An 11,616-nucleotide genomic window follows, 5' to 3' on the forward strand; every position below is an offset into this window, starting at 1 on the left:
GTTTTTAGGTCTGGGCATTCTTTGAACCTCTTGTGAGGACAGAGAGCTTTGCAGTTTTTTGTAAATCATCTGACCTGCCCCCAGGCTGAGCCACGTGGTGAAGCTGATGTACTCAGCTAGCTCTATACTTGGCCCACCCTGACCTTCAGGTTCTGTTGTGACAAATCTGGGGATGATCGGGGTGGGGGGGGGGATCTTTCCTGCTTCCTCCAGAGTCCTGCTCCTTTTGTCTGAGCCCTCATGCCCAGGCAGGAAGTTCAACTGATACTAAGAAAACATAGCTCATTTCAATCTTGCCTCTGTCTTTGAATGTTATAAAAGCATCATAGTACTTAATTATTTTTCAATACTTGAGGCTTTATCTATGGTACAAATAGCAGTAATAGTTCATGTGTACTGCTGTGGACTACTCTACAGTCAACGATTGGAATAGCCAATCTATTTTTGATGGACTCGAGTTTCCTATTTTGGGCTGTTACAAACAAATGCATGAGGACTGGCTGAGGCTTGTTGAATAGGCAGTGGTACGTTACTGCCTGGAAGAAGGCAGGGGTACTTTTGTAACAGCAGAAAATTGTAACGGTGGGAAATTGTAACCCACCCCACCATTCTTTTGACATCGTTTCTGTAAGTGCTGACTCTGACTGATGTGTAGCTTGTAGATGAAGAGCATGTTTGTATAAGAATCCTAGGCATTAACTCCAGAGGATACAGACTCCGACCTTCAGGCATCCCAGCTGCGGGAGATTTGCTGACCTTCAGCTGTGGAGTGAGGATGTTGGAAAGCCAGGGTGACGAGAAGCCAGGACAATGCACACTGGCCTGTTACTTGTCTTATTGGACAGTGCTCGTCTGCACGTAGAGACTTTCCAACCACCTTCCTTGATCTCTTTGTTCTGTTCCCCTCTCCCTCCTTACAAAAACTTCTGCCTCCACTGAGAGGTGGAGTTGGACTTTGAGACATGAGTCTCCCATCATCCCAGGAGATGGGCTTTGTGACACGAGTCTCCCATCTTCCAGGTTGCCAGCACCTGACAATAAACCACTTTCCTTTACATCACTCCTGCCTCTCGAATATTGGCTTTCATAGCGGCAGACAGCTGAACCGGCATTCAGTTACACTTTCCTGACACCCTAGGAAGAACAGGTATGAAGCAGGTCCTCAAGATCAGACGGAGACTCTGCTGATGCCTGTGTTTCAGTGGCCAGGTGTGTTCAGAGATGACCCCTGTGGACTCTGTTTGATTCCTGTGTCTCTGCTGCAAATAGAGACCTGTTCCTAATGGCCATGCTGGTGGCATCCTCTCCCCTAAATGTCTTGCCTCCTCCAGAGCTGTTCTTTTCCTGTGGAAGGTTGCAGGCTGCCTTGGTCGGGGGTGGGACTCGCTGCTCACCCTCAGCAACTTCTAGGCTGTGGATTCTTGCCTGCTGAGCTCTTCTGTCCCTTCGTTCCTATTCCCGAATCTTCTAGTGGGGCTGCTTATTGCCCTTAGTCCCAGAGTAGCTGGCACAGCAGCCACAGTCCATGGTACCTGGCTGGGCTGTGGGCAGGTAACTGGCCTGGGTGTGAGTCAGGTTTTCAGTGAAGATTTATGTAGGTGGGATACATCGAGTGCTGTTTCTGGTCACCTGTCTCCATGAGCATTAAGCTCTTCATGCTACAGACTCTTCATATCCAAGGCCTGGCAGTAAGATGGGTTTGGTGCCTACTTTCTCCATGTGGGCTGATGTTCCTGCTGGTGCATTCTGATGTGGAGAGCTTTCCTGGCCAACAATAACGGTCCTTCTCTCTTGGCACTTCTGCCTGGATGTTGGTCTAGCCTAATTCTCAGTTGCATTTGACTATGAAGGCAATGTCCTGCAGGCCTCCAAACAGAGAGTTTAGGCAGGAACTTCTCTGACTACTGGTCTTTACTCACTCTTGGGTAGTCACAGGTAGTTCTCCTGGGATCTGTCTTGTTCTGTTCCCCTCTGCTGGGGCCCATGTGGCAAGGTCCCCTGAGATCAGTAGCATGTTCTGACTCTTCAGCTGGGCCCATGTCCAGACTCCTCTGGATACAAGACGATGTTGTAGTTTTCTCATATTTTCACTGCATGTGGCAGTATCTGCTCTGCAGGGGTTTGCATGGCCCGTAGCATTCCCCTTGCCTTAGGGTCACTGTTTTTTTTTTGCCTTGTTTCATAAAGCCAGTCTCTTGGCCTACCCTCTGGCCATGGCTTCTCTGTGCAGGTGTAGGCCTCAGGTAACTAGGCAACCACCCTCTCTCTACCTGGAGCTCTGGTTCCTATAAAGAGAATGGCTTCCAGCATGTGTTCCGGTGCTCTTCACCCTGGGACCCTCCTCATTCCATCCCTTGGGTCACCTCCATTGGTCTCTTCTCATTCTCTGGGTCTGACTTCTGAGGCTATCACCTCGGCTGGAATTATTACATCTGGGGCCCAACCTCCGTCCTGGTCTCCCAGAATCCTAGCAGCTTCCCTTCAGAATCTCCATTTCTATCTGCTTCACTCAGACCACCTGCTGCTTTCCACGGTCAGTTGAGTGTCCCCAAGCTGTCTTCCCTTCCCCTAGCCACAGGGCCTCTATTTTCAGGGTGTAGTTTTGGAATCTTGCTCTTAGTTCTTAAGAATAAATTTAGTTTTGGAAGTTTTAGAAAAGCCTATAGAAGAAAATAACACAAATAATTATTACTGTATTATAACTTCAAGCCCAATCCTAGGCCTACCCTAGTATATACCTTACTTAGGCATATATGTGCATCTACTTAGGCATATACAATAATCAGATTGGATCTGATTATTGTCAGATGATTTGTCTATTGGCCACATGAATCTCAAGGTTCCAGGTGCCACTTTTCCCAGGTATGCTGGTGTTGGTGGAACTGGCAGTGTTACCTGTAGTGTTACCTTTGATAAATGTTCACACCTGCATGGATGGCCTAAGAGCTAGCTGGCTGTGCATCTCCCTTGTGCTGAACAATGCTGGGATTTGTTTTTTCGAGAGTGTCTGGCTGAAGATGGCCATTTGGGAGATCCAGTGCAGTGAACCTCAAGATGAACACCTATCTTGAGACTGTGATCTGTTGTGGAGGAAATTCTATTGCTCCATGACATGACTGGATCTGGGCCAGAATGGAGATTGCTTTCTGTAAATCCCCTCAGAGACTGTCTGAGTAACCCCCTCCTATGCTGCAAGGCTGCTGGCTCCTTGAACCGGCCATGGCCCTGTCCCTGGCATGCATGTAAGGCATTTTCTCTTTATACAGGCAGGTCACACCCCACTACCCCTGTGCATCTTGCCCTAGTTTATATATTGAGTTGGCCAAAAAATTCAGTTTTTTTTCTTCATTAGATGACTCTAGTAGTTCTTAGTTGTCTTTAACTTCATCTGAAACAATTTTGTTAGATTGTGTTGTGACAGCTGTCACATAGGAATGCATTTAAAAAAACCTATGAAAATTGGTGAAATTTTGTGTAGCCATTTTAATATTAAAGATGGAGGAAAATGTGCAACATCTTTGGCATGTTATGCTTTATTATTTCAAGAAAGTTCAAGATACAACTGAAACACAAAAAAAGATTTGTGCAGTGGATGGAGAAGGTGCTGTGACTGATCGAACATGTCAAAAGTGGTTTGTGAAGTTTTGTTGGAGATTTCTCACTAGATGATGCTCCACAGTTTGGTAGACCAATTGAAGTTGATAGAGATCAAATAGAGACATTAATTGAGAACAATCAATATTATACTGTGCAGGAAATAGCTGATATACTCAAAATATTCAAGTCAAAAAATTACTGGTAACAATGAAAAGTGTGTCTTTTATTTTATGGAAAAAACTAAATGAACTTTTTGGCCAACCCAGTAATTCTTTAGCACTTGCCATGTGGTGCAGAGGATATCCACATCATCCTCTTGCTGCCACCCAAGATATGCCTGGTATGTAAGTCCCATAATAAACTCTTTGGTCTAGTTCTGGAGTTGTCAGACCCATCCTCTCACCTCTCAGCCCTGGGAAACTTCACATAACAATGGGTGAGCCAGCCAGAAGACTGAAGGAATGGGCCTTGGTTACTTCTGAATGAGTAAGAAGAAACAGATTAAAAGGGACAAAAATTGTAGATGGTTTGTGAAAAAGGCATCTTTGGAAAGAAAGTTTTATGTGGTCAAGATAAGATTGAAATGAATTTAATTAGTACATTAGTTTGAGTATCAAAAGTAAGCTGATGTTAAATTAGAGTTTGGTTCTCTTTCACTTTATGCTAAAAGTTTCCTGTATTATGGATCTGCTCCTGGCAAGACATCATTATGAAAGTTATCTGCCTCGATTCCTTATTAAAATAATTTTCTGTGTTTTATGTTGTCTTAATCAGGTCCTTAATTACATAAGAAACCTGAATCTTTTTTTAAAACTGAATCTTAAGTAAAGCCTAACCTGTGTTTGAAATGCCCTAGCTGACTTCTATGAAAATTCAGCAGCAACAAAATATATAAAGATTGTAGTAAATATGGAAGAAGTCCATTCTGCTTCAGCAAAAATGACCCCTCATTGTCAGACTTTTGCCATCTTGATGTCCCTGTAACATGGCAACATTCAGCTCCTGAATTAGAAATTAAGGTGGGTAAATAATAGCTATGAATTAGATGAATAGTCAGAGCTATGAGAAACCCAAGAAAGATGCTTGGTTCTTCCAGGCTCCCTGGCAAGTCCCATTTTTGGCTTTTGCATTTCTCATACACCATAGTGCATTTAGTCTGGACTTCATTCAACTGCCACTTAGCATGGGTTCAATATGTTCTTGCTGTTGTATGTATATGTTCTGGGTGGATTGAAGCCTTTTCCTGCCATAAGGCTGATGGCCTCACAGTGGCAAAGAAAATGTTAGAAAATGTGTTTCCCACTTGGGGCATATCTTCTAGGTGCTCCCCCGTGGCACACAGCCCACTATATGCCACAGGATGGTGGAGTGGGACCTGTCACTATTTTCCTTTACTACCTCTATGAAATGGGCTTATTATACTATGACATGTTAACCTGTGAAGATTGCCTCTGGGACACAAAGTCTTGTAGGCTTTACTGAACCACTTACAACAGAAGCTGGGCAGCGAATCTGCAGAAAATTCAATGTCTGGGCACTGCAGTAAGTTTTGGGGAGTCATATGGTTGGGTAAGAACTGTGGTGTTCCTAGGGCTATCACAGACAAAGTACAAGGCTACCCTATACCAAAGGAGGTTGTGGTAATTATGGGGTATTGGTGAATTTTTATACTCCATTTAGCACAGTGTCTCTCTCCAGTATATCACCTACTTAAGAAGGGATATATGTAGGACTGGGGAGTTGAACAAACTGACTGCCTTTGGGAAAACAAAAATACTGGTCAAACAGACTAAAGCTCTTGGAATCTCACAGGCAGGGTTGCCATTTGAATTAGTTGTGAAACTGGAAAAGCTGGCATTCATGCTGCCTGTCACTACCAGAACCAATAAGTAGACACAAGGATTGGATCTTTATGGGTGTTTTATTCAGATGCCAGTGATCTGGGAAGACATTGGGTTATGTGCCCTCAAAAACCACTTAACATCTGATCTCAAGCCAACCTTTTTATAAGGAAAAAAAGGGTAGGTAAGGGGTTTGGGAAAAAGAGTTGCAGTCTGGGGGCGATTTTCTTAGTGCTTCTTATCTGTTGATAAACAACTCAGAGACCATCTGCATCTGTTGCAGAGCCCCTGGGGCACAAAGACTGGCAGGTATGTCAGGTATTCTAGTTCCTGGGATAACAGCTATGCAAGTGAACTAATCACTTGAGCCTATCAGTTAAGGCTAAAATCATTAACTCTAGAGTTCTCCTATCAGTTATTTCAGTAACTGAGAAACCTCAAAAGCATGGGCATCATAGCAGAAACAACAAAAGGAGTGAGTGCCCTTTAGACTTTTGGTCCCACCTGTGGGAGAAAGCGAAAATCAGATACACCCTGATAGAACAACTAGTTACAGTGAGAACTTCCCTTATCAACAAGGGGTGGGTTGTCAGCAAAGACATCTCTGTAACTGGATTATATGATAGTTAACAAGATGATGTGCTTCCTTGAGGGTGGCTATGACTCCAAGGTGTCTGAGAAAGAGGATTACTCTGGCTCTTCAAAGGTGTCCACAGAGAAGCACAAGAACAATGGGGAGGGCTTGATTATGGCAAAGATAAACTTTTTACTAGGGAAGTTATGGGCCTGAGATGTGGGCCCAGTGACCCATCCAGTTATAAGTTTGGGGTCAGATCACCCTGTCAGGTTACTTTCAGTCACTGAGCTTTGTCAAAGTTATTATGGAGCCCCATTTTGTTCACATTTCCCCCTTCTGGTCATAAAGTGGTCTGAAGGATGCATTGGTGGACCAACCCTTTGGTTGGATAGTATGGTCTCACAGTTTTGGGAAGCTCCATTCCTTGGAAGTCTCAGTATCAACATCACATTGTTGAAAATGATGGACCATTAGGAATGAGGAAGTACCATTATGAGATGTGAGTTGAGGCCAAATTTTCCTAAAAGGAAAAAGCAGGTAAATGGAAGGCAATCAGATTTATGGACTTCATTGTGTAACTGAAACACACGTTCAGCTCCAGTGGCAACAAAATCCAAACTCCTGAGACATGTTCTGGTACAAAAGGAAAGAGGTTTATTCAGGTTCCGTGATCCAGGAGAATGGTAGACTCTTATATTAAAGACCATCTCACCTTCTTGCTTAAGCCTGTGATTTGTATAGGGATAAGGATGGGAGACTTTTTTTTTTTCTATCCAATTATCTTGCTAGATTTGGTGTACTTGAGCCCTATCCATTCATCTTTCTAGCTTTTGGTGTGCTCCCTCCCACACCCTGCACCATCTTAGCAAATGGGGGAGACTCCCTGTTGCTCCCTGACTATTTGTGGTATGAGGGTCAGTGGGAAGAGGGTTGCTGCAGGACCCACCATCAGGAAGTCTGTAGGTGCTGCAGTCCTTAACCCAGTGCTGGACCTAGTACTCCACATATAGAAAAGCCAGCTGGAGTCTGTGGGGCGCCCCTGGATCCTGTGGCTCCTGCACCCCCTGCACAACCTCTACATGGCATACCCCTCCAAAATGTCCAGCTAAGCCCATTCTCACCTTGCTACTGGCTTCCCACACTTCCACTGACTGTCTACAGCAGCAATTGCAAAAAACAGTCTGGATCATTTCTATCCTGTGAACTATCATCGTCTGAGTTTTGCTGTCTCATTTTTTTTTTTGTATTTTGCAGGTAATATAACATTTACATAAGCCATAAAAAGTATTAAAAGTTATTCTGTATATCTCCAGTAATCCTTAACAGTAGGGCTATAAAAAAAACCCAAAGAATAAGTATAACTATTATTATGAATAATACCATACCAATCAAACGATTGGTTTCTGACTTCAGCGTCGATCTGCTGATGTACACACCTTGTCAATGTCTTGGGAAAGCCGCCTGCCTCTGATGTCGGTGGCTTCTTATCCTTGAGGAATCTTTGGTGTCTGTTGTAGATAGGGGCAAGTTTCAGATAGGAGTAGATATTCATTCATGTTTAGCTGTCTTTTTTAGATGAGAAATATGAATCCACGAGTTTACTCTTTTTGTTTTAGCTGCACATGGGTTAGTTAGTAATACCTAGTAAAGTCCCTTTTGATAAAGTTGGAGAGAGTCTTTTATTTGATGTCTCTTTCAATAGACAAAAATCTCCTAGTTATAAACCATCATCTTTTAAGTCTTCATACAAAATGAGTCAGTTGCTAATTTATTAGTTTCTTTAAGCCGGTTAATAAGTCCTTGACAATAATGCAGAATGTCTCCTTTCAGTAAGGCTGATTCACATGCCCTCTCATCCAGATGTATAAGGCATCCAGAGACTATTTTATAAGTAGAATGGCTGTTTTCCAAAGGAGTAGATCCTCAAAGGAGGAGTAGGTTGAAGAGCACTATAGGGAGAACTTTTAGCCAAGGGAGATTAAAAGTTTCTGAAATTTTAGCTAGTTGAATTTTAATTGTACCATTGGTATACTGCAGCAACCCAGAGGACTGGGGTAATAAGCACAGTGAAAATGCTGTATGCTAAGCCAAATGTTACAATTGGATCACATTATTTCCCCACTGAAGTGAGTCCTTCAGTCACTGTGTAACTCAAAGGAAATTTCCCATTTGGGAATTACTTTTTCCCATAAAAATTTACCTATCATTAAGGTGGTTGTTCTCCTACAAGGGAATGCCTCAACCCAATGAGAGAACATACAAATCATAACTAACACATATTTGTGTCTTTGCGTTGGTGGCATTTGGATAAAATCCAATTGCCTTCCCTCCAATGGATCTAAAGGCAACAGGATATGTCAGTGGGATTCACAGAGTGGTTTTCCAGGATTATATTTTGGATAAATGGAGCATCTGTTTTATGTTTTATGAGCTACAGCTGGAGAAGGTTTCCAGTAATATTGTTCACTCCCTGAAAATATCTTTCCAGGACCCCAATGTGTTAGTTCATGTACATGTTGAAGTATAAGCAATTGAGTCCCTCTAGGTAAGATTGTTTTTCCACCGGGTTCAAGCCATATCACTTTGTCTGGGTTAAAGATTCCCCTTTGTGTTGCCATATTTTCTTTTTTCTCTAGCTATCTTTTGGAACTATGAAAGGGCTTATATTGATTTATCAGGGAGCAAAGAATATTCTGGATGGATCTGGATCATTTGATTGCTTAGTGCTGCTTGTTTAGCGGCAGCATCAGCTAAATGATTCCCTTTTGCTTCCACGGTGGTAACTTTAGAATGCCATGGAATTTTGATAATTACCAATTGTCCCAGTTGCCGTGTGGCATTTTATAATTCTGCAACCTGTTTTTCATTCTTTATAGACTGTCTTGGGGAAGTTAAGAAGCCTTGCTCTTTCCATAACATTTCAAAGTCATGAGTTACACCAAAAACATCGTAACTAGCAGTGTAAGTATTGGCTCTTTAATCTTTGGCCATTTGGCAAGCTTGGATTAGAGCAATTAATTTGGGTTTGGGGCTGATCTTATTTCAGTTAAATAAGACCTTTCGATACATACACCATGGGAGTTATCGTATATCCAGCTTGGTAATATTCCTGTTCATTTTTAAGATAAGATCAATCTGCCAACTAAATTAAGTCAGCATCAACAATAGAATTTCCTATAAATCTTTCCTAGGAGCAAGAAGGTGGTCAGTAAGTAAAGCGCAACTGTGGGTGTCCTTACCCCGTAAAGAAGGCAGAAAAGTTCCTGGGTTAAGGCTTACATCAGGCTGAAGTAACATTAGGTGTGGAAAGCAGGAGTACTTCATAAGGAGCCAGTTGGCTGGCTGATAAATGCTGAGTATGGTGAGAGTTTAGCAAAACCTCAACAGAATGAAGAACATGAGTTCTTAAGAGAGTCCATAACTACTTCTTCTGTTTGTTTGCATCATATGGCTGTGATGGCCCTTATACAGGCAGGGAGCCTTTTTGCTACGGAGTCTAATTGCTGGCTATTATATCCCATAGGTCTATGATGATCTCCATGTCACTGAATTAGAACTCCTAAAGCATTGCTTTATATTTTCATGCATGAAAAGGAAGAAAGGAAGTTTATAATTAGAATGTCCTAAAGTGGGAACTTTAGATAAATCTTCCTTAGAGCTTCTGCAGCTTGTTCTCACTTCCCCTTGGGGGGTCCATAGGATTTATCAGGTCCATCTAATTTTAATAAGACACATAGAGGCTGAGCCATAAATGAAAAATTTGGAAGCCAGTTGTGGCAGTATTCAGCCAGTCCTAGAAGTACCATAATCTGTTCCTTAGTTCTTGAAGGAGGAAAGGATAAGATTCCTCTGAGTCTTTCAGGATTAATTAGAATTGAAGCTTGTCTTTTGAGACTTTCTGTCCTTTGATAGCTCGCTGTTGTAATAGATAAATTGTATCCTTTTGGGAATCTAGCAATGTCCTAGAGCACAAAAGTAAATTATCACCATATTGGATTATAGTGGAATCTCTGGGAAATTCAACATCATTTAAAATCAGCATTTAGTATCTGAGAGAAATAGTGGGACTTTCTGTATAACCTTGGGGCATTATGAGGCGCAGTAATGGCTGAAAATAGGGTGTGTGAATTTGGAGCCACAGAATGTCTGGGAATAACTACTTATTTATAGCTCTGAGATCCTGTACAAATCTCCATTTTTTTTCCACTGGGCTTCTTTGCTGGAATGATAGGAGAATTACAGGGGCTCATGCATGGAATCATAAGGCTCCCTTTAAAGTAATCTTGTATCATGGGCCTAATTCCAGCTAGTGCATCAGATATTAAAGGATATTTATGAATACTAGGTAGAGGCAAAGTGTTGTCAATAGTTCTTTTGATAGGAGTGGCTGATTTAATCTTGTCAATATCTGTGCTGAAAAGAACACAGAGTTCCACAGGAATGTTCTACAGCAAATGTTTAGCCTAGAGATTAATTTCTGCTTGTGAAGCTTCCTTAAAAATCATTGTTTTCTCAGTAGGTTCAGCATCTAATTCATACAGTTCTAAATACATTTCACCCTTCTGAGAAAAGGATATGTGGGCTTATGGGTTTCAAGAAAGTCTCACCCTATCAGGGCAGATTTGATTAGTAAAAATATATGTGCCCTGTACCATTCCCTGGCTGAAAGAGAATAGATTCTGATTTGAAATGAACGTTGGTTGATTAGATATCCCTACCATTTGGACAGAAGCTTTACTCTGAGGGAGAGGGCAACTTAGTTGGGTAGGATTAAGAAAAGATAAACCAGTCCCAGTGTCTACAACAAACTTAGTGGTTTTTCCTTTTATGGTAATTTCAATTTCTCCAAAAGTATTGGCAAGGAGGAGAGGAAATGCCCCCTAATATTCCTCAGATCTACTCTGTGCTTTCTCCTCTTCCTTTTCTTTTTCTAAATCATATTTCAGGGTTTTTTTTTTCTGCAATCCTCCTTAACAGGACCTGGATTTTTACAGTAAAAGCAGACTCATCTTTCCCCTCATAGAAAAAAATTCAGGGAGGTTTGACCTGATTGCTTAACTGCTGGACCTGTAAATTCATGATACTAGTAGCTTTATTTTTTTATTTCTTTTCAATAGTTTTAAATAATTCTTTGACCAGAATTGCTAGTATGTTAGTATGTGTTGTTGGCCAGTTTAATTCATGTTGTTTAATGAGTTAAAAGCTCCTCATCTAATCCTTCCAAAAATGCTGAATTGAGCAATGGATCATTTTAAAGATCCTTAAAACTGTCTGAAGATAGTCCTAAATATTGTTTGAAAGTTTTTCTCAAAATATTAAAAAAATAATTAAGTATGATTTCATCAAGTTTTTGTTTATATTGCTGGATTTTTGTTCAGTCTATTTTCTGGAGAAATATCTCAAGGATGGGTTGAAGCTGGTGGGCTAATTACTTGCATTTTTCCAGGTCTGTTTCTCTTTGTTTTAAAACGTCCTCTGTAGGAGCTTCACAGCAAACCTTATTTAACCATTCTGCTGCTTTGCTCTCAGAAACCACTGGTTGTATTAGTTGGAACAGGTCAGAAAAGCCAGGATCATATATTCTAACAAATCAGATTCCTT

Source organism: Phyllostomus discolor, chromosome 5 (assembly GCF_004126475.2).
Source record: "Phyllostomus discolor isolate MPI-MPIP mPhyDis1 chromosome 5, mPhyDis1.pri.v3, whole genome shotgun sequence".
Classification (NCBI taxonomy): domain Eukaryota; kingdom Metazoa; phylum Chordata; class Mammalia; order Chiroptera; family Phyllostomidae; genus Phyllostomus; species Phyllostomus discolor.